General features: G+C 47.3%; 1 long non-coding RNA gene across 1 annotated transcript; it reads left to right on the top strand.

The window, feature by feature from the left end:
- Positions 1–17: 17 nt before the first annotated feature.
- On the top strand, positions 18–22,989 carry LOC142660586 (uncharacterized). Its single transcript, XR_012850531.1, has 2 exons — positions 18–297; positions 22,110–22,989. It is a non-coding gene; the product is annotated as an uncharacterized LOC142660586 (long non-coding RNA).
- The last annotated feature ends 890 nt before the right edge of the window (positions 22,990–23,879 follow it).

The following is a 23,879-nucleotide window of genomic DNA, read 5'->3' as shown; positions in this document are numbered from 1 at the left end:
TCACGCAGTAGACCCAACACGCCCACTTGTGTAGCTCCCCGGCAAAGCGAACGGAAATGGAACGCAATGCGTGACTTGCGTGTGCGTTCCAAACCTCGCTGACAATTGGCGGGGAAACAGAGAGGTCCGCCCACTATGTCTGGGTCTTTGTGTGAGGGAACGCGGTTGACGTGATGTCACATCATGGGGAGAACTAAATAAAAGAGATGACAGTTGTTGAAGCGCCATTATGAGATACTCGTTTTCATGAAATTATGCGTGCTGCTTCTAGAAAATAGTTGCAGGGGTATAAAATAGGTAATCATACAAAATATCCTAGTATACAGGTAACAAAATGTGAAGGAGAGCTCAAACAGTGCAGCTCAAAGTACTGACTGACCTCTGTATGAAATCAGAAATAGTGGTAAAGCTTGTGCACCTCTATGGGTGCTGATCTATACAACATAGTCATACCTATATTAGGGAGTTATGTTAGATATTTAGCAAAAAATAAATATCTCCATCATCCTTGTATATACCAGCCAGGCTGGTATATTCAGGTATGATGTGGGTTATATACGGTGATTATGGGGTTTACATAGTTATATACAGGGATGATGGCTGATATATACAGGGATGATGGGGGTTAATACAGGGATGATGGCTGGACTATCCATCATCCCTGTATATAACCCCCATCATTCCTGTATATATCAACCTATCATCCCTGTATATAATAACTATATAACCCCCATCATACCTGAATATACCAGCCTGGCTGGTATATACAGGGATGATTGCTGGTATATAGGGATGATGGTTGATATATACAGGGATGATGGGGGTTATATACGGGGATGATAGCTGAAATAGCCATCATCCATGTATATAACCCCCATCATCCCTTTACAATACCCCATATCATCCCTGTATATAAATATATAACCCCAATCATCGTTGTATGCAACCCCCTATCATCCCTGTATATACCGAGTAGCATGTTTTTTAAATATATTTTCTATGAGTATATTAAAGTGTTTTTCTATCTGAATTATAATAGTTGCATGCTTTAAGCCTAATTGTGAACGTACTTCTAGCCGCTCACCTGCTCTGCTCTGGGATTTGCCTTGAACATATGGCCGGAAGTCGTCATCTTACACTCCGGCTGCAGCTTCCGGTCCACATGAAAATGGTGCCGGATGTCGCTCTACCAAAGACTTTCCTTTTGGTCTGTGTGGGAGCGGCGCATACGCCGTTCCCACACAGACTTCGTACGCTATAGTGAATGGAACAGCTCCCGTTCGCATTCTCTATGGGGATGTATGTGCCGTATTCCATCTCTGTATGTGTCGTTAATCGACACATACAGAGATGAAAAAAAATATGGCAGCCCCCATAGAGAAGTAAAAGAAAGAAAAAAGTAAAAAATACAACAAGTTCCCACACAGACGGCGTACGCTATAGTGAATGGAACGGCTCCAGTTCGCATTCTCTATGGGGATGTATGTTCCGTATTCCATGTCTGTATGTGTCGTTAATCGACACATACAGAGATGAAAAAAAATATGGCAGCCCTCATAGAGAAGTAAAAGAAAGTAAAAAGTACAACAAGTTCCCACACAGACGGCGTACGCTATAGTGAATGGAACGGCTCCCGTTCGCATTCTCTATGGGGATGTATGTGCCGTATTCCATCTCTGTATGTGTCGTTAATCGACACATACAGAGATGAAAAAAAATATGGCAGCCCCCATAGAGAAGTAAAAGAAAGAAAAAAGTACAACACAAAAACACAAATAAATAAAATGTATTTTAATGTCATACTAAAAGCAATATTATATATAAACATTTTTTTTCGTGACACCTTCCCTTTAAACTTCTATAGATTAGTATGTGTCTCTGATATTGAGATGGCTGCCGTGTCTTCTCCTGTTAATCATTCTTAAAGAGGCTCTGTCACCACATTATAACTGCCCTATCTCCTACATAATGTGATCGGCGCTGTAAAAGTTATGACCTATTTTAGATTTATGCTAGCGACTTTCTTAATGCCAAACTGGGCGTTTTTTTAGCTTTTGACCAAGTGGGCATTGTAAAGAGAAGTGTATGACGCTGACCAATCAGAGTCATACACTTCTCTCTATTCATGTACTCAGCACATCGTGATCTTGTGAGATCACGATGTGCTGTCACTTACTCACACATTAACTTTACTGAAGTGTCTTGAGAGTGAATAGACATTGCCTCCAGCCAGGATGCGATGTCTTTTTACAATCCCAACACTTCGGTAACGTTTGTGTGGGACTTAATGACAGCAAGCGTGATCTTGTGAGATCACGCTGTAAATGGCAGCACCACGTGATCTCAATGTACTGTATGAGTAAGTGACATACAAACGGTACCGAAGTGTCGGGAGTGTTAATAGACATCGCGTCCTGGCTGGAAGCAATGTCTATTCACTCTTGTAACGTCTATGGCCATGGACCGTCGTCCTGACTTGCCCTCTGACCGCCGCAGCCATGGTCGAGTGAGTTCCCGGCGGCATCTCCCTCCTGAGAGACGCCGACACTCACTTCCTGGTCCGGACACTGTCTTCCGTAGGGCGCACGCACGGCCTTAAAGGGCCAGTACGCGCACAGTTGCAGAATACTGCAATCAGCCCAGAATGCTTCAGTACTATAAAAGGGGCTCTGCCCTCTCGATCCTTGCCTGAGCGTTGTTGTGTTACCTTTAGTTTGTCATTGCAAATGGTCTCCTAGTGTTTTCCAGTTCCCAGTGTGAGGGTATGTTCACACGTAGTCAACAAAAACGTCTGAAAATCCAGAGCTGTTTTCAAGGGAAAACAGACCCTGCTTTTCAGACGTTTTTTTACCAACTCACATTTTTCGCTGCGTTTTTCGCGCCGTTTTCGCGGCGTTTTTTACGTCCGTTTTTGGAGCTGTTTTCATTGGAGTCTATGAGAAAACAGCTCCAAAAACGTCCAAAGAAGTGTCCTGCACTTCTTTTGACGAGGCTGTATTTTTACGCGTCGTCGTTTGACAGCTGTCAAACGACGACGCGTAAATAACAGGTCGTCTGCACAGTACGTCGGCAAACCCATTCAAATGAATGGGCAGATGTTTGCCGACGTATTGGAGCCGTATTTTCAGACGTAAAACGAGGCATAATACGCCTCGTATACGTCTGAAATTTGGCCGTGTGAACATACCCTTACCCGTACCTGCTGCCTGTACCCTGTATCCCGTGCTACCATGCCCCTGTGCACTCAAGTTGTGTTGTGCCCTCCGCTGCATCTATTGTGTCGCACTCTGCCGGGTATTCGTCTACTGTCAGAGCCTCATCTTAGCCTGAATCTACGCCTACTGTCTACATTGCCTCAGGTACCCTTTCTGAACTATAGACATTGCATTGTACCTGTTTGGCCAGCTGCTATCCCGCTACACGGTACGGCCCAGTGGGTCCACACCCCGCGCAGTGATAGTACACATCCAACCTCATGTCCCAAAGCTCAGGCCTCTCCTGCATTAATGTGATGAGCTTCTACACATCTATAGGGCGAGGCATTATAGCTGGCTGCGCACAGGACTGGATTGAAGTTTATTTGCAGTTGCTGTAGCTGTCCACGCTGCTCTGCTCTGCAAACACTTGCTGGTTTTCATACATTTTCCCAATAACCTTTGCAACTGTGCGGTTTCCCGAACTCATAGACTTCAATGGGCAAGTGCGATGCGTAAATACGCACCAATATAGGACATGCTGTGAGTTTTACGCAACGGACTCACGCTGCGTGAAAAACAATGCATGTGTGAATGGCACCATTGAAATGAATGGGTCCTTGTGCTGTGAGTGATTTCCATGCACAGCACACGGACCAGTTTTACACTTGTCTGAATGAGCCTTAACTTATAACTTATTTTTCTAACTATTGCCAAAACTGACGTTTGTGACATGGGCATGTTTGGAACACTAAACCACAGCTGTATAATAGCATGCCGGTGGTTTAGTGGCTCCAAACCTAGTGACAGGTTCTGTTTAAATGGGGCTGTTCCTGCAACACCCCCATGTGTGGTGGCCCGTGGGTGGCGGGGAATGCAGGAACCCAAAATGGTGGATACTGGGCTCTCTGTCTTGTGTCCGACGTCGGCGTCCGACTCTCCAGGCGGCAGGTTAACCTAAAACAAAGGTTAATCACAATTGCAATAATAAACTAAGAGTCCATACAGTCTCTGAGGAATATGAGGATATAATGCTGAACAGGGAAAATGTCCAAGAGTCCTTGTCATATGAACTGGGGAAAATGAAGGGCTTGTTACCCAATTGGGATGCAAACAATACAATGTCTCTGGTGAAGGATAATCCAAAAATGAAGTCTCAGATTCAACAGTTCAATCTTGATATCGAGCTGGCATCTTACCTCGGGTAGCTCTATCAGATCTCCTCAGGGGCTCCTCTATAGCAATTTCAGGGTCCCTGGATTCCTCTGGACCAGGCCGGAACTCGGATGTCGAGGTCACTTGGTCTTCGCCGGGATCAAGAACAGTTCTTGGAACAAAAATAGACAGCCAAGGTTGGAACAGCCAATCAAGAGGGGACATACTAGTTGTTGGCGGTAGCGGTTCAGCTGCAGGAGATTTCTCAGTTGTCTGTGGTTCTGCTGGTACCTCTTCCTTTAGGCAGAGCTTGAGACGATTACGGTGGACGACTTGGGAATCTCGGCCTTCGCGCACAATCTCATAGACATCAGTCCCAGGGTGCGGGATGGACTTAATTGTGTATGGTTCTTTCTGCCACTTGCTGTCCAACTTACTTGAACGATGGTTGTTTTTCAGCCACACACGGTCTCCAATTTGGAAGGGTTCTGCTTCGGCCTTTTGATCAAAACCTGCTTGTTGCCTTTGACGAGCATCTTCCATCCGCCTTTCCACAATCTCGTTGGCTTCAGCCAGGCGACGCTGGTGATCACTCACCCACTCTGTGTTTGGCAGGGGGTTGATAGTATCTGGAACTTCGACATCCATGGCCAAGTCCGAAGGCAATTTGCCCTGACGGCCAAACAGGAGATAGTAAGGGGTGTACCCTGTGGAGCAGTGCACAGTGTTGTTATACAGGTACACCAATTCTGGCAGGAGAGTCGGCCAATCAGCCCTCTTCTGGGACGGAACAGTTCTTAACATCCCAATAAGAGTCTGGTTCATCTTTTCACATAAGCCATTACCTTGTGGATGATAAGCGGTAGTTCTCAGCTTCTGACAGCCATAGAGGGAACACAACTCGTGGAACAGTTGAGACTCAAATGCGGAACCACGATCAGTCAGGATCTTGTCCGGACAGCCATAGGGGAGTACGAAATTCTTCCAAAAGATGGCAGCGGTGGTCTTGGCAGTCAGGTCTTTCACTGGCATAGCTACCACGAACTTCGTATAGTGGTCAATTATAGTTATAGCATAAGTATACCCAGTGCGGCTTGGTTCAAACTTGACATGGTCAATGGCTACCAGTTCCAGCGGTCTATGACTGATGATGGGGTGAAGTGGGGCTCTCTGGTCATGACGCTCTCCTCGGCTCTGAGCACAGGTGGGACATTCTCGGCACCACTTCTCTATGTCGTCTCTCATGCCAATCCAGTAAAATCGTCGGCGTATGGTATCTTCCGTTTTATGAACCCCAAAGTGTCCCGATCTGTCATGGTAGGCTTCCAAGATGGATTTGGAATCTCGCCGGGGTACCACAATTTGATGTAGACGCTCACCCGTTACTGGATCCAGGGCAGTCCTCTGTAGTAGACCTCTGGACACGAAAAGTCGATTCCTCAGTCTCCATAGACAAATTAATTCCTGATCAGCTTGACCTCTACGTATTCGGTCCGGAGTCCTCTTCTGAAGAAGGGAAGTCTGCAATTCCTGTAGGTTTCTACTCTCCCGTTGGAATCTAGCCCACTGTCTGGAATCTTGGGAGCAGTCAGGAACATTTGGTTGCGGATGTTCGTTTCGCTTCCTCTGAGCGATCACCGAATTCTGGGTTGCAAACTGGGCATAGAATGTAGGCATCTCTACCTCTTCCCATTCATCATTACATCGGACCAGTTCTTCACCCACAGGCAAACGGGATAAGGCATCGGCATTCACGTTGGACGCACCAGTCCGGTACTTGATCACAAACTGATAATTCGCCAGTCTGGATGCCCATCGCTGTTCAAGAGCTCCCAGTCGCGCTGTATCCAAGTGGGCCAGCGGATTATTATCCGTGAAGACGATGAAGGGTGTTGCAGCCAGGTAATCTTTACATTTTTCGGTCACTGCCCACACAAGGGCCAGGAATTCCAGCTTAAAGGAACTATAATTCTGGTCGTTCCGTTCAGCGCCTCGAAGACCTCTGCTGGCATAAGCGATGACTCTCTCTTTCTGGTCCTGTACCTGCGACAGGACGGCCCCCAATCCCTTCTGGCTGGCATCAGTATACAGCCTAAAGGGTTGGTTGTAGTCAGGATATCCCAGGATAGGTGGTTCGGTTAACAGCTGCTTCAGCTTCTGGAAAGCGGCTTCATGGGCTTCAGCCCACTCAATCGGGATCCTTCTCTTCATAGCTTCCTTGGAGTGACCTCTTAACAATCCCTGGAGGGGTTCTGCAATCTGGGCAAAGTGTGGGATGAACCGTCTATAATACCCTGCAAATCCCAAGAAACTTCTCACCTCCTTGACTGTGGTAGGGGCTGGCCAGCTCTTTACTGCTGCTACTTTGCCTGGATCAGGAACCACTCCTTCTGCACTCACGACATGGCCTAAGTAATGGACTTCCGGCTTCAGGAGATGACACTTGGAGGGTTTCACTTTCAGGCCATATTTGATGAGGGTTTTGAGGACTTCTGCCAGGTGCTGTAGGTGTTCCTCATAAGTCTTTGAGTAGATGATTACGTCGTCCAGGTACAAGAGGACGGTCTCGAAGTTTTGGTGACCCAGGCAGCGTTCCATCAGCCTCTGGAAGGTTCCCGGGGCATTGCATAGCCCAAAGGGCATACAATTAAACTCGAACAACCCCATGGGAGTAGTGAAAGCAGTCTTTTCCCTATCTTCGGGAGCCATAGGTACCTGCCAATACCCGCTGGTCAAATCCAGAGTTGAGAAGTAGGCAGCAGACCCCAAAGCAGTCAGGGATTCTTCAATGCGTGGCAGGGGATACGCATCCTTGTGAGTGATATTATTGATTTTGCGGTAGTCCACGCAGAATCTAATGTTGCCATCCTTCTTTTTCACCAGGACTAGGGGTGCAGCCCATGGACTGTAGCTCTCCCGAATCACATCTGCGTCCTTCATCTCCCGAATCATTTTCTTCACTGGCTGGTACATGGCTGGTGGAAGGGGACGGTACCTTTCTTTGATGGGTGGATGGACGCCTGTAGGGATGGTGTGCTCAATGATAGTAGCCTTCCCAAAATCCATAGGATGTTTACTGAAGGCTTGTTGATTGTCTTTGGCCACCATCAGGGCTCCTTCGATCTCCTCTTCGGTAGTATTAGCATCGCCAACATGGATCTCGGTCCACCAGGGTTTTGTTGTCATCTCAGGGGTAACTTGATTCTGGGTAGCTTGCTGGAACACTGTAGTCTCAGGGCTCCAGACATCTTGGAAGAAGACCTGTGAGAGCTTAGCAACTGGACGGTATTTACTCAGTACCACAGCCGTCTCACCAATGTTCAGGAGGCGAATAGGTACCCTCCCATTAGAAACAGTCACTAGACTTCTGGCTGCTAGCACGGTCGGATGATCTTCCAGAAGAAGAGGTTCCACAAGGGCCTGGTAATCTTGACCTTGCAAACCTGGACGAGCTCGACACCACAGAATGGTTTCCGTCTCTGGTTCCAGAGTCACTGGTTGTGAGTCCATGATGCGGGCACGGCAGATCTCACCCTTTTCATTCGTGAACCTCTGTTGGGCATTCAAGAGACGGATAGCATGCTGAATTGCATTTTGATTGGAGACAGGGACTGTAGAAAGTGCTCGGTGTAGGGCATCTAGCATCTCTTCATAGCAATTCCTAAGAACATTCATGCCCAGCACCACTGGTGGAAAGTCATCATCCCAGACGTTCACTACAATTACGCCTTGCTGGGGCAGTTCAGTTTCTCCCATCTGGATCGTGGGTTCCCAGTAGCCCCGATGGGGTATCGATTGTCCATTACTGGCTACAATGTTAAGCCACGTGTCTGGGGGTTGTATCAGCTGGTCGAGGTCCCAGTACTTCTCAAACCAACTTCTCTGCAGAGTGGTGACTTGAGAGCCAGTGTCCAGTAAGGCCGACAGTGGGATCCCATTTAGGTGGATCGTAATCACTGGACACTGCCCAATGTACCGGGGAATCCATTCTGGTGTTGTGGGACCTATTGGTCTTCCTCCCGAGGGGCGGTCCTCTGCCTCGGGGGATTGTCGTTTAACTGACGACATTCTCTTTCAATATGGCCAGCTCTTTGACACCTACGACAAATGGGTCTTCCGGTGGTATCAAATCTGTCAGAAGAGCGTCTACCCCAATTCCGGTAACTTCCCCCTTCTGATCGGTTACTGAACCTGTTACTGGAGTAGCGGCGGCTTTCTTTCTGGCGTTGCTCCATATCTTCCATTTTCTGGCACATTTTACTGAGGCTCTTGGTGAGGACAGCAATTTGGTCCCTCAGTTCACCAACTGGATCTTGAGCTTGCATGTGAGCACACTGAGCTAGTGCAACTTGACTTCCCGCTGCTGTAGGATGATCTACTTGCGACTCCGTAGGAGTCTCTATGGAATAGGGGAAAACTTTGGCTTGAACCGCTGCGGCTTCAGTCCCCAGGATTCTAATTGCGAGCTCTTTAAAGTCCAAGAAGATACAGCTTGGGTTCTGGGAGGCCAACATTCTGAGCTGACTTTTAAGAGCTTCAGATGCAGCTCCTTCAACAAACTGCTCCCTTAAGGCCTTGTCAGCCTCTGCAGCCTCTAAGGGTTCTACTTGCATAATTGCCTGCTGGGCCTCCTGCAGGGATAAAGCAAAGTCTCTCAATGACTCACCGGGCTGCTGCTTCTTTCCAAAGAATCTCATCTTGAGCTCTGCCACAGTCCTTACTTCAAATGTGGCACGCAATCGGTCCAGTATCTGTTCCACTGTTTTTTTCTCTGTTCTGGGCCAGGATTTCACTTCTCTTAATGCTGCGCCCTCTAGTTGTCCTATCAATATCTCAACCCTCTGGTCTGTTGAGACAGGATACAAACGGAACATGGACAGCATCTTCTCTTTGAATTCCCTCAGGGAATGAACTTCGCCTTTGTAGCGAGGAAGCCATGGTGCTCCAAAGTAATAGGGCATAGTGAGTGGCATCACTTGCGCTGTTGGAGGTGACCCACTGGGGCTTGGAGAGCCGTTATCTCCGTCGTCAGACATTTTCTGCAATAAGTCCTACAGTAACCCCTAGCAACGGGTGTTCAATTTCAGGCTATGCACTAAGCCTCTTTTCCGGATATCTTTTCCGGTGTCTCTACACTGTTAACTGCCACTTTTTACTTTAAATCTCATTTACCGGCCTATTCAGGCACTCACCAGCTTTCTCTTAGCTGCTCCGCTGTTTTCGCGGGTTCTGTTGCGCAGCTCCTTGCCACTTCCAATATTCCGGCTGTAGCGAAATGTCTGTAACTCTGCTCCGGCTGCGATAATCTGGCTCCGGCTGTGGCGCATCAGCGCTGACTTAGTTCATAAGGCACAGAGGCCATAGACATCCTGTTCGTGACGCCAAAATTATATGTGGTGGCCCGTGGGTGGCGGGGAATGCAGGAACCCAAAATGGTGGATACTGGGCTCTCTGTCTTGTGTCACGGTGGTATTTTGCCTTGCAGGCCTTCCCACCTCCCAGGGACACACACACAGTGATGAGGGGGTTGCACAAGATGATGATGATGACTGTTGTTTCCCCCGGGGCACTCCCTTGGTGGCTGACTCCTGTCTGGTGTTATTTGGGGTGCCCTTGGTGTAGAGTGCAAATAGAAGACAGGAGACGGTGGTGGCAGTTAATCAGGAGAGCTTGCAGCACACTTTTACTTTTCAAGATGGAGATTGTACAATACAAATATGTCATCCAAATTCAGCTCAATCAGTGTAGCCCAATGCTAAATGCAGGAGTGCTATTATCTCTCTACTCACAGTCTCTCTTTCTGGACTCTTCTGGCTCCTTGAGCTGTTATTCCAATAAATCTCTTTAGGCCTGTCTTTCTCTGTAATCCGAAAATGGCTGAACTCAGGAGCACCTTCACTGTGCTTCCTGCTGCATCCACTCCTAGCTCACCACTGCCCTGACTCACTCTAACCACTCCCTAATTAACTCCTCCCAGCTTCTGTTACATTATAGAAAACCACTCCGCATAGGCTGAAACACAATGTCATAACATTTCTGAACCTGTAGATGGCAGCATAACACAACACATGAAGACAAACATAGTTTTCATAGTAGTGCTCCTGTGGGACACTACACATGTATTTCTGCAATGACACATTCAGATGCTTGGGTTAGTCACAAAAATGTATGCAGCAAATCTGCCATGTGTGAATATACCCTAGTGTTGTTGCCCACAAACAAATTTGTAATTTGATTGTAACAAACAGCAATATTTGACTTAGGGTCTATTCAGACGAGCGATGTTCACGACCGGTGCTGTTTGAGTGTATGACGGACAGGACACGGACTGAGCACTGACCCATTAAAGTCAATGGGCTAATTAACATGCCTGATTTTCCTAGTGGACCAGCGGTCTAGGCAGAGAAAATCGCAGCAGGCACTAGTTTAGTCCAATTCTCGTGTTAGTCTCAAGAAAAAATAAATAATTGGACCCACACTGAATACGGTCCTTTTTTAACTGTTTTTGATGATTTTGAGATCCCAAAAAAGCAGAAAGTACTTCCAGAGCAGCGTCAAACAGCCAGAGGAAGACATCTTCAGTCTGCCCCTGCTCTATAAAGTGTGACAAGTACCAGCCTGCGTGATAGACGTGGAAAGACATATGCCTGGTCCAAGAGAAGCCTGAGTTATGGGATAGCAGGGCATGTTCCCTACTGTATGGGGAAAACAACGGAGCGATCTAAAATTGGCCATACATATAGAAGCAGGAAATTAAGTTCCTGAGGGCCGTAACTATTTTAACTTACTATTCTCTATTTTAAGCCATCATAGACTATTAAAAGCCCTTCTAAAGGCGGTCACTAAAAAGCCTTTCGTCTGTATGTTATGTTGAATCGATGTTTATTGAGTTTCAATAAGATAAGAAAACATGACATACAAACAAGTCTTGTTACAAGGAAAAAAGGGGAAAGGGAAAGACCGACAAATGCAAACTAGTAACATAAGGCATCCAGTACTATAAATGTCATATTACATTATCATGAACTTCAGATCTGTTTGAGGTCTATTAGTAAATTGTAGGTCAGAGATAGTAATCGTGTAGACCTAAGTACATACTGGACGGATAAGCTTACAGAGGTAGAGTTTAAACAATGCAATTGCACCTTGAGCTTCCAACTTAGGTAGAAAAAAGGAGAAAGGAATATATGGAAAAGGAAGGGAGGAAGAGGACATTTTTTTTTAAAATTATGAATTATACATATAAACAAATAATTGAAAAAGAGCGATCACAGACCCAACCTACAGTAATGACGGGGGGTGGGGAGACAGACAAGTGAGCCCTAATCTACCCGCCACTCAGTCCCTGCCTACTTGCAACGACCCGCCCTAGGCGACGGGGTACAACTGGGCGACAGTCCCTACGCTCAATAAGTGCACGACAGACAAACAGACAAGGGTACACAGAGCTAGGGGGAGAAGGGGCAGTTGCAACACCGTGAGCAACAAGAGAAGTAAATAAGCCGAGTCAAACCAGGAGTGTACGAGGTACCAAACGCAGAGCAGGAGAGTAGTCAGCAAGCCGGGGTCAATATGAAGCAAGGACAATAGTACAAGAAGCTGCAGCAAGGCCAGGAAACAAAACGAAAAGAATCACAAGCAAAGGAGGAACAGGAAAGGCAGGTATAAATAGACAGAGGGCGGGAGTTAGCTCCGTCTGACCAGGCTGTGATAGGTTCTCCCACTCCTAAGCCTGCCACCCTGAGTGGTGGAAGATGGAGTCAGTCTCACAGACATAGAAGCAGGTGCAGACTGATTATCTATGGGCGTTAACCCCGAAGCTGTGCCTGGCAGATCCTTTACAGTACCCCCCCTTTTATGAGGGGCCACCGGACCCTTTCTAAGTGGACCTGGTTTACTGGGGAAACGAAGGTGAAACCTCCTGACCAATCTCCCAGCGTGAACATCCCGAGCGGGTACCCAAGTCCTCTCCTCAGGCCCGTATCCTCTCCAATGGACCAGGTACTGGAGGGAGCCTTGGACCATCCTGCTGTCCACAATCTTGGCCACCTCGAATTCCGCCCCCTCAGGGGTGAGAACAGGGACCGGAGGTTTCCTCGAGGGAGCCAAGGACGGGGAGCAGCGTTTAAGGAGGGAGGCATGGAACACGTCGTATACTCGAAAAGATGGGGGCAACTCTAGTCGGAAGGAGACAGGATTGAGGACTTCAATGACCTTGTACGGCCCTATAAACCGGGGAGCAAACTTCTTCGACGGGACCTTAAGGCGCAAATTTTTAGACGATAGCCATACCAGATCCCCGACCATAAACAAGGGGTTAGCAGAACGTTTTCGATCTGCCTGAGTTTTTTGTATGCTCTGGGACGCTTCTAGGTTCTTCTGAACCTGAGCCCAGACTGTGCACAGTTCTCGATCAACGACCTCTACCTCGGGATTGTTGGAACTACCAGGTGAAACGGAAGAGAACCGTGGATTAAACCCAAAATTACAGAAAAAGGGGGAGACCCCTGACGAGTTACTGACCCGGTTATTAAGGGAAAATTCGGCGAGGGGAATGAATGAGACCCAATCATATTGACAGTCAGAGATAAAACACCTTAAATATTGTTCTAGAGACTGATTAGTCCTCTCAGTTTGGCCATTAGTTTCAGGATGGAAGGCAGAGGAGAAGGACAGATCAATCTCCAACTTTTTACAGAAGGCTCTCCAAAACAATGAAACAAATTGTACCCCTCTATCAGAAACAATATTGACAGGAACCCCATGGAGACGCAGGATGTGTTTGACAAACAAGGTAGCTAACGTCTTAGCATTGGGTAGTTTCTTGAGGGGCACAAAATGGCACATCTTACTGAAGCGGTCTACTACAACCCACACCACTGACTTGCCTTGAGATAGAGGCAAATCGGTGATAAAATCCATGGAGATATGGGTCCAAGGTCTCTGGGGAATGGGCAAAGAACATAGTAAGCCCGCTGGTCGGGACCTGGGAGTCTTGGACCTAGCACAACTTTCACAAGCGGCAACGTAGGCCTTAACGTCTTTAGGCAACCCAGGCCACCAATAGTTTCTGGCAATGAGGTGCTTGGTACCCAGGATGCCTGGATGGCCAGATAGTGCAGAGTCATGATTTTCCCTAAGTACCCTTAGCCGGAATTGCAGGGGAACAAACAGCTTGTTCTCAGGAAGGTTCCCGGGAGCTGAACCTTGATCAGCCGCAATTTCAGAGACTAAATCAGAATCAATAGCGGAAATGATTATACCTGGAGGCAAAATACAAGCAGGATCTTCCTCCGAAGGAGGGCTGGCCATGAAGCTACGTGACAGAGCATCAGCCTTAACATTTTTAGACCCAGCCCTATAGGTAACCACAAAGTTGAATCTGGTAAAAAATAACGCCCAACGAGCTTGTCTCGGGTTTAGCCTCCGGGCAGATTCTAGGAAAACCAGATTCTTGTGGTCGGTAAGGACCGTTACCTGGTGCCTAGCCCCCTCCAGGAAGTGGCGCCACTCTTCAAATGCCCATTTAATGGCTAAGAGTTTGCGGTTGCCAATATCATAGTTACTCTCAGTGGGCGAAAACTTCCTGGAGAAGTAGGCACAGGGACGGAGATGGGTGAGGGAGCAGGTACCCTGGGACAAGACAGCCCCCACTCCCACCTCGGACGCGTCAACCTCCACGATAAATGGCTCCATTTGGTTGGGCTGAACCAGCACCGGGGCCGAGATAAAGCACTTCTTAAGGACCTCAAAAGCCTGGACAGCCTCAGGAGGCCAGTGGAGGAGATCAGCACCTTTGCGAGTGAGATCCGTAAGAGGCTTAGCGATGACCGAGAAGTTAGCAATAAACCTCCTGTAATAATTAGCGAACCCCAGGAAGCACTGTAACGCCTTCAGGGAGGCAAGTTGGACCCATTCCGCCACAGCCTGGACCTTGGCAGGGTCCATGCGGAATTCATGAGGAGTGAGGATTTGGCCCAAAAATGGTATCTCCTGCACCCCAAACACACATTTTTCGGTCTTCGCAAACAGTTTGTTTTCTCGAAGGACCTGGAGCACCTTCCTGACATGCTCAATGTGGGAGGACCAGTCCTTGGAAAACACAAGTATGTCATCAAGGTACACTAAAAGAAATACCCCCAGGTAGTCTCTTAAAATCTCATTTATGAAATTCTGGATGACCGCGGGAGCATTACACAACCCAAAGGGCATGACGAGGTATTCGAAATGACCTTCAGGCGTGTTAAACGCAGTCTTCCACTCATCCCCCTCTTTGATGCGGATAAGGTTATACGCCCCCCATAGATCAAACTTAGAGAACCATTGGGCCCCCTGAACCTGATTAAAGAGATCAGGAATCAGAGGAAGGGGATACTGGTTCCTTACAGTGACCTTATTCAATCTTCGGTAGTCAATGCATGGCCTAAGACCACCATCCTTCTTCGCTACGAAGAAGAAGCCAGCACCTACCGGAGAAGTAGAGGGGCGAATGTAACCCTTGGCCAGGCATTCCTGGATATACTCTCTCATGGCTTCACGTTCGGGACAAGAGAGATTAAATATCCTACCCTTAGGGAGCTTAGCTCCTGGTACCAAATTGATTGCGCAATCATATTCTCTATGAGGAGGTAACACTTCGGAGGCCTCCTTAGAGAAAACATCGGCGAAGTCCTGAACAAACTCAGGTAGAGTGTTCACCTCCTCAGGGGGAGAAATAGAATTAACAGAAAAACATGACGTCATGCATTCATTACCCCACTTGGTAAGGTCCCCAGAATTCCAGTCAAACGTGGGATTATGCAACTGCAACCAGGGAAGGCCTAAAACCAAATCGGACGATAATCCCTGCATTAACAGTACAGAGCACTGCTCCAAATGCATGGAGCCAACAAGGAGTTCAAAAACAGGGGTATGCTGTGTAAAATAACCATTAGCAAGAGGAGTGGAGTCGATACCCACTACCGGGACAGGTTTAGGCAAATCAATCAAAGGCATAGCTAGAGACATAGCAAATTCCACAGACATGATATTAGCAGAAGACCCTGAATCCACGAAGGCACTGCCGGTAGCAGACCTACCACCAAAAGAGACCTGAAAGGGAAGCAAGATTTTATTACGTCTCATATTTACGGGAAATACCTGTGCGCCCAAGTGACCTCCCCGATGATCACTTAGGCGCGGAAGTTCTCCGGCTGCATTCTTACGCTTAGGACAGTTGTTCACTTCATGCTTGTCATCCCCACAGTAGAAGCAGAGACCATTCTTCCTGCGGAAATCTCTACGTTGTTGGGGGGACACGGAGGCCCCGAGTTGCATAGGTACCTCCGAGTCTTCCGGGGAGGAACGAAGCAACAGAACCTCGGGAGGCATCATGGGGGAGTCAGAGGAGAAAACATCAAGATGTTCAAGTCGTCGTTCCCTGAGACGTCAGTCAAGTCGTACCGCTAAAGCCATAACCTGGTCTAGGGAGTCAGAAGAGGGATAACTAACTAGCAGATCTTTCAGGGCGTTCGACAGACCCAACCTAAACTGGCACCTTAATGCAGGGTCATTCCACCGAGAAGCTACGCACCACTTCCTAAAGTCAGAGCAATACTCCTCAACAGGTCTCTTACCCTGACGTAAGGTCACCAGCTGACTCTCGGCAAAAGCAGTCTTGTCAGTCTCGTCATAGAGGAGTCCGAGAGCAGAAAAGAAAAGATCAACGGAGGAAAGTTCAGGGGCGTCAGGTGCCAAGGAGAAGGCCCATTCTTGGGGCCCTTCCTGGAGCCGGGACATAATTATACCCACCCACTGGCTCTCAGAACCTGAGGAGTGGGGCTTTAAATGAAAATAGAGCCTACAACTCTCCCGAAAGGAGAGAAAAGTCTTCCGGTCCCCTGAGAACCGGTCGGGCAACTTGAGGTGGGGTTCAAGAGGTGAGGTGAGGGGGACTACCAAGGTAGCATCAGTCTGGTTGACCCTCTGAGCCAGGGCCTGGACCTGTAGGGAGAGACCCTGCATTTGCTGAGCCAGGGTCTCAAGGGGGTCCATAGTGGTGTCAGGGACCAGGGTAGACTAGGTATGGGCTTGTGATTATGTAATGACGGGGGGTGGTATTACAGACAAGTGAGCCCTAATCTACCCGGCACTCAGTCCCTGCCTACTTGCAACGACCCGCCCTAGGCGATGGGGTACAACTGGGCGACGGTCCCTACGCTCAATAAGTGCACGACAGACAAACAGACAAGGGTACACAGAGCTAGGGGGAGAAGGGGCCGTTGCCCACGGCAACACCGTGAGCAACAAGAGAAGTAAACAAGCCGAGTCAAACCAGGAGTGTACGAGGTACCAAACGCAGAGCAGGAGAGTAGTCAGCAAGCCGGGGTCAATATGAAGCAAGGACAATAGTACAAGAAGCTGCAGCAAGGCCAGGAAACAAAACGAAAAGAATCACAAGCAAAGGAGGAACAGGAAAGGCAGGTATAAATAGACAGAGGGCGGGAGTTAGCTCCGTCTGGCCAGGCTGTGATAGGTTCTCCCACTCCTAAGCCTGCCACCCTGAGTGGTGGAAGATGGAGTCAGTCTCACAGACATAGAAGCAGGTGCAGACTGATTATCTATGGGCGTTAACCCCGAAGCTGTGCCTGGCAGATCCTTTACACCTACCATCACATCAATACTTAATGAACCTATTCAATCCGAATTATGTCAAGTTAGATATGATAAGGTTACTCATATGCAATAGAAGAATAGGGCATTAGAGGAAAACAGACTCGAATTGAGGAGGCACTTTAAATGTTATTCAGGGTGGCCAAGTTATTAGAAATCTAGTGTTATCTCCTCATCGCTTCGTCAACAGTTCCTCCATCCTATGTTGGTAGTCCATCTCTGTTTGCCATATTGGGAACTTCAGTAAATCTCCAATGGTGAGGTATTACTGCGCGTGCTGCTGTGAGGCAGAACCGCAGAATGTTTTTTTTCCAAAAGCCTATGGATCCAGGTGGAATTGAGAGCAGAGCGACCTGAGGAGTGTCAATCAAAGCTTCCCCGCTAATCGACTGGTATGTTTGAAATACTTTGTCGCAGAAAGTTTTACGTTTACAGCAATCTCATCAAATGTGTGACATTGTGCCTCTAGCAGTTCCACAGCGATAAAACACATCTCCGAGACAGAGGGGTACATGATATGCAGACGGGTAGGGTATCTATACCATCTCGTGAGGCGTTTTTAATTTTTTTTCCTGTGCTATGCACACTGTTGAAAGTTTGTGTGAGAAAATAAAGGCTTTTTACCAGTCTTGGTGTGAAATAGTAGTGCCCATGTCTTTTTCTCATGCTTGTATATAGCCCAAGTTCTCTCTGCTTGCGTCCTGTAATAGAAGGCTGTACAGAAGTGAGAATACATGAGCGGGTGAAGAGCTCTGCAAGAAGATCCCCTTAAACGTGGGGGCAGATCCAAAGAAGCACTGCTCCCCCAAGGAACTAATGTATGAGCGCAGTTGGGTATACTCGAGCCACGACAGGTGAACTGAGAGGTTTCGGGACTTATTGTCAGCAAATGTTGGGAGAGAGGTGCCAGAGGTAACATGGTGTAGCCGTGTACCATCTATTTTTTTTCCAATGGAGAAAGGTGTCTCTGTCAAAACCTGCAGAAAAGGTGGGGTTATAGAATAATGGTGTAAGAGGACTGTTGTGACGGGACAAGATATTCTTGGAAATCAAGGAGTCCCATATCTTAAAGGGAATGTGTCGCTAGAATTTTATTTTTTTTAGTTAAACAATTATTATTTAAGTGATTACACATTGTTTTAATTTTTTTAATTTTTTCACAAGTCAGGAAATATTATAAATTAGATTCGAATTTATAACATTTTCATGTGCTGGCCACTAGAGGGAGCAGTTCCCAAAATTGCAGCATTGCTTTATGCTGCAAATTTGGGGTGAAAACACTCTCTCTAGTGTCCTCATACAATCCCCCCTCCCTTCTTCTGGCTAGTGCCAGGAGAAGGAGGGGTTTTAATCTTCAAACCTCCTACACTGTGTGCCGCCATTTTCTGAGCGACTGCACAGTGTAGGAGGATTAGATACAGTGCTCAGCAGACAGTATAACACGAACATACACGAACATAATACACACATCACATACACGAACATAAATTACCTTCTCCTGCCACCTCCGCCCCTTTTCCTTGCGCCTTCGCTTCCTTGAACATATGGCCAGAAGCCGTGGCCGGAAGTCGTCATTTTACTGTCCGGCAGTGGTTCCCGGTCCACATGAAAATGGCGCCGTATTTCGCTCTGCGTACGAGCTTCGTTTTGGTCTGTGTGGGAGCGGCGTACGCTTCAGAGAATGGAACGACTCCTGTTCGCATTCTCTATGGGGTTGTATGTGCCGTATTCCATCTCTGTATGTGTCTTCTCCTCAGGAGACGCCAGCGCTCACTTCCGCTTACCCCGGGCGGGTCCCGTAGGGTGCACTCTTAAGGGGCCAGCGCGTGCAACTGAAGTTAATGTTAAAATTAGCCCATGAGTACCCTGGACTATAAGGGTATGTTTACACGAGGTCATTACGTCCGTAATTGACAGACGTATTTCGGCCGCAAGTACCGGACCGAACACACTGCAGGGAGCCGGGCTCCTAGCATCATAGTTATGTACGATGCTAGGAGTCCCTGCCTCGCTGCCGGACAACTGTCTTGTACTGAAAACATGATTACAGTACAGGACAGTTGTCCGGCAGCGAGGCAGGGACTCCTAGCGTCGTACATAAGTATGGCGCTAGGAGCCCAGCTCCCTGCACTGTGTTCGGTCCGGTACTTGTGGCCGAAATACGTCCGTTAATTACGGACGTAATGACCTCGTGTGAACATACCCTAAGAAGGGCTCAGCCACTTCCTCGCTGGCCTGTGCGTTCTTGTCGTACCCTAAGTTTGTCTAAGCAAATGGTCTCCTAGTGTTTCCCAGTTCCTAGTGTTCCCCGTTCCTGTATCCTGTATCCTGTATCCCGTGCTACCTGGTCAAGTGCCGTGCTGAGCTGTAGTCGTGCTGTGCTGTATTCCACGCCTGTCCTGCTACACCACGCCTGACGTCTGCCTGCTGCCTAAGTCCCAGCCGAGCCTGTCATTGCTACTGTCCGAGCTACCACAGATACACTGTATGAACTTTAGACTGTGACCTGCTCCCTGTTGGCCAGCTGCCATACCGTCAAGGCGGTACAGCCCAGTGGGTCCACGCACCCAACGTGACAAGTACTTTAGGGGGATAGAGATTTATACCTGTTCCAAAGATACCCATGGTTTAACTTCATAATAGTAGTGCCAATCTAGGAGCTGGATTAGGATCGATGCAGTATGATAAAGTTTAAAGTCGGGGAGACTTGCGCCACCCTTTGATTTAGGTCTAACAAGTGTACGTACTCCAATTCTTGGTCTGGACCTGCCCCATATAAAATGAGTGATAGCTCTTTTAAGCTTTGAAAAAAAGGTTGAGGGGGGGGGGCTGATGGGAAACATTTGAAAAATATAAAGGAATTTCGGAACGACATCTATTTTGAGAACAAAGAAAGTGTCCTTTTTATCATATAACTGTAGGTCTTTAAGACTGCGATCTATAAGAGGTAGATAATTCATAACATACAGTTTCGTTAGGTCAGACAGGATGTACACCCTCAAATATTTGAGGGAACAGTTCTGCCATCTAAAGGGGAAATTAGCAGCAATCCGCTGCACCTACTCCTGTGGCAGGGATATGTTAAGGGCCTCAGTTTTTAAGTAATTGACTTTAAAATTACTTAGATTCCCAAACTTAGCAAATTCGTGTCTTATGCAAGGGAAGGAAATATGTTGTTGAGAGACATATAGTGGAAGGTCATATGCATAAAAGGCGGTTTTATATTGAGTCGGCCCAATCTGTAATCCATGTATGTTTGGGTTGTTCTTCAGGGCATTTGCCAAGTGTTCCATAAGTAAAACGTATAGTAAGTGAGATATTGGTTATACATGTCTCGTGCTGTTACGTATTTGTATTGGGGTAGACAGTGAAACATTTATCCTAATTCGTTGCGTGGGGTTTGTATAAAGAGAAGAAAAGGTATTCAGGAACCCTGGGCCTAACCCAATCTGTTTAAGAGTCGCCATCAGAAAACCCCAGTGCACCCTGTCGAAGGCCTTATCTGCATCAACCGATAAGAGGCTCATCTGTATCTTATTACGGGACCGTGTCTAAAGTCCTGCACTTTTAAAAATAAGTTTTATTGGACAAATTTAAAGGGTAACTAAACTTTCAGAAAACTTCTGACATGTAATAAAACAAAGCTGTAGAAGTGCTCGGCTGAGCCGCTTGGTTTCTGATCGGCTTTTCTCGGAAAGCCGAGCAGTTGGTGAACAGGCTCATAGACTTTCTATTGATCTCATACACCAACTGCTTGGCTTTCCGAGAAAAGCCGATCAGAAACCAAGCGACTCAGCGCTCAACCTAGCGCTTCTGCCGCTTCGTTTTAGAGATCGGTGGGGTCTTAGTGCTTGGACCCCCACAGATCAAAACTTATAACATGTCACTATGTCATGTCAGAGGTTTTCTGAAAGTTTAGTTACACTTTAATAGAACATAACTAAACTTCCTAAATTTTGTGTTGCTGTAATTGTACTGACACAGAGATTAAAGTTGTTATGTGTTTTTTACCCAATGGTAAACAGCGTAATTTAAAATGTAAAAAAGTATTGGTGGATGTGCTGTGTTTTTTTCATACCCCCCCAATTTCACTAAAATGTTAAAAATGTTAAAACCATTCCCAACATCCACTGCGCATGAACGGCTGAAGCCAGGAGGGGAAATATAGCGCGTGCATAAGAGTGTTGTAGCGTCCATGGCCGCGGCCGTCGTGTTTACTCACCTTCCAACGCCCGCAGCCATGGATCTGTGAGCGCTGGTCCCCATCTCCTTCCTAGAAGACGCCAGCGCTCACTTCCGCTCTGTTCTGCTGTGTCCCGTAGGGTGCGCGCGCACGCTCGTGCCCGGCCTTAAAGGGCCAGCGCGCGCACAAAGGAAATCGTAATCATCATCAACTGCCATGATTTCCTGGTCTATAAGGAGGCCCCAGGCCTTCTGATCCTTGCCTGAGCGTTGTTAGTTTATCCCAGTCTGTCTTGCAAATGGTCCCTTAGTGTTTCCCTTTCCAGTTGTTACCGGTGCCCTGTTTCCTGTTCCTGCATCCCGTACTGTTCTTGTTCCTGTGCATACCAGTGTTGGAGTCGTACCTGCTGTCATTTGCCACGTCCAGTGTCTTCTGCCACGTCCAGTGTCTTCTGCCACATCCAGTGTCTTCTCCCACATCGGATACTGCCGACCACGTCTGGCGCTACCTGCTGCACCGGCCTCCATCCGTGCTGAAGCCACAGCCACCGTCTGGACTAGTTCAGTTACCCAAGCGTTACTATTGACTTTCATATAGACTGTGACCTGGTCAACTGCCTATCCGCTATGACAAGTGTCATATGCACAGCTGGTAATGGCTGTTACAGCTGACACCCACCAGTAGTGTCCGTGATCAGAGATATAGCGAGCGCAGTATCTGTGCGGCTAGACAGCGCTTGCTCCCTGTGACCCCTGATCATACACCTATATGAGATTGCATGTTTCTGATAGGGTTATCATGGCACCCGAGAGCCTTGTGAACCTAATGGGAAGAAGTCACATGCACAGTACACAACAGTACTACATTTTTTATTTGTATTTGTGATTTTATCAGAAATATATTATAATTGATATTTCTCTTTTTAGCACGGCACAAAACATGGAAGAGGAGGAACAGACCGTAGCGGGGCAGGCCTCTACCTCTGCCACCCCTTCCATTCATACATAGAAGTGTTTAACCTGTGATGTGTGTCTCAGCCTCCGCATCTCTTCAATCGCAGGAGAACATCAATTTGGCTAGACGTCTATTCACCAGGAGGAAGAGGGCGAAGAAGTTGCAGACTCCCAGGTACTGGAGTAACTGAAACAGAGGGAGGACTCAACAAATAAGTATCTGAGAGAGGTGTAAAAAGAAAGAGTTCTGCGGACGCATCCATCAGCGGTCTTCATCGCCTTGGAACAGTGGCAGCTCTATGGCAACATAAGCGGCCAAGCCCAACCGATCACTCCAACTACTCTACCTCTGCGATATCGGCCATTTGATTACCATCCCTCCCTTTTGCTTTATTCACAGGATTGGTCACCATATTAGGGCTTACTTCCCTACCATCCTCAGGAGCAGTATTAAGGCCCTACTCAATCATCAGATGCAGCAGCAGCACCACCACCCTATTGCTTCCAGGCAGCTGGCACTCCTAGCCCATCATCTGGCCAACACCAATATCCTGGGGAGCCCTCTGATCTCTCCGATTGCTCCCCCGTCTACTTCTTTCCATTATATATTTTTTTCTAATGTGTTGTTGTAATATTTTTGCACCTTTGTTGGTGGTGTCCCTTAGTTGAACATTTTATATAATTTAGAAATTTAATTTAAAAATAAGTTGAAAGATGGAAGACGGGTGGATTGAGGGGGAGGTTAGGTGGTAAGCTGTTATATAGGGTAGTACCTGAATATAAAAGAAACAAAGACTGCAGAGTAGGTTTTTAATTTTTATTAATAAAAAAATAAAATAATTTACATGCTGAATGAGGTATTCGTTTATATTTTGAATAAAATACACAACCTTACAACCTGCTGGTAAGTGGGAGGGATCCTCCAGCTCACCTGACACTTGGCATGTGTGTCGTGGACATCGCACGGAATCTCGTGTCGGCACACGATGGATGAGGACAGGCAAGGCAGAGGGTTGAATCCAGCGATGTAGAGGATAAAATGGAAACTTTCCAAGTTTATTGAGTATCAAAGTTAAAACAGGGTCCAGAGGAAGGAATCCTGGTGTGCAGGTAGGAGAGTGTCTCGGTCCAGTCTTGGGGCCTACGCGTTTCAGACGTTGTGCACGTCCTTAATCATGGCTAATAGCCATGATTAAGGACGTGCACAACGTCTGAAACGCGTAGGCCCCAAGACTGGACCGAGACACTCTCCTACCTGCACACCAGGATTCCTTCCTCTGGACCCTGTTTTAACTTTGATACTCAATAAACTTGGAAAGTTTCCATTTTATCCTCTACATCGCTGGATTCAACCCTCTGCCTTGCCTGCTGGTAAGTGGTTTAGGTATATGCAGCAGAATTTGTTACAGAAATGTCTGCTTCAAAATCTGCTGCATGTGACAGTACCCTTGACTGCAGCTCTTCATTGCCAGATTACAGCCTATTGGTCAGGCCCTTACTGTAAGGCGTCTGAATAGTTGGTATTTCAAGCAAAATATGAAAGCATGCTATCCGCGTCAAGGGACTTCATTGTCCCTAACTTACAGTTAAAAGTAAACTAAGTTGAAGAAATTGCAAAAACAGATGCATAAACAAATAGGAAAATCAACCAACACATTGTAGACTTTATCTCCCTCCACGAATAGTAGCAACATCTCCTTCGGGTGTCAGGAAGTAGTTGTCCTACATGCTCTTCCAGACTAG

Source organism: Rhinoderma darwinii, chromosome 9 (assembly GCF_050947455.1).
Source record: "Rhinoderma darwinii isolate aRhiDar2 chromosome 9, aRhiDar2.hap1, whole genome shotgun sequence".
Lineage (NCBI taxonomy): Eukaryota > Metazoa > Chordata > Amphibia > Anura > Rhinodermatidae > Rhinoderma > Rhinoderma darwinii.
This window is presented reverse-complemented; position numbering and strand designations above follow the sequence as displayed.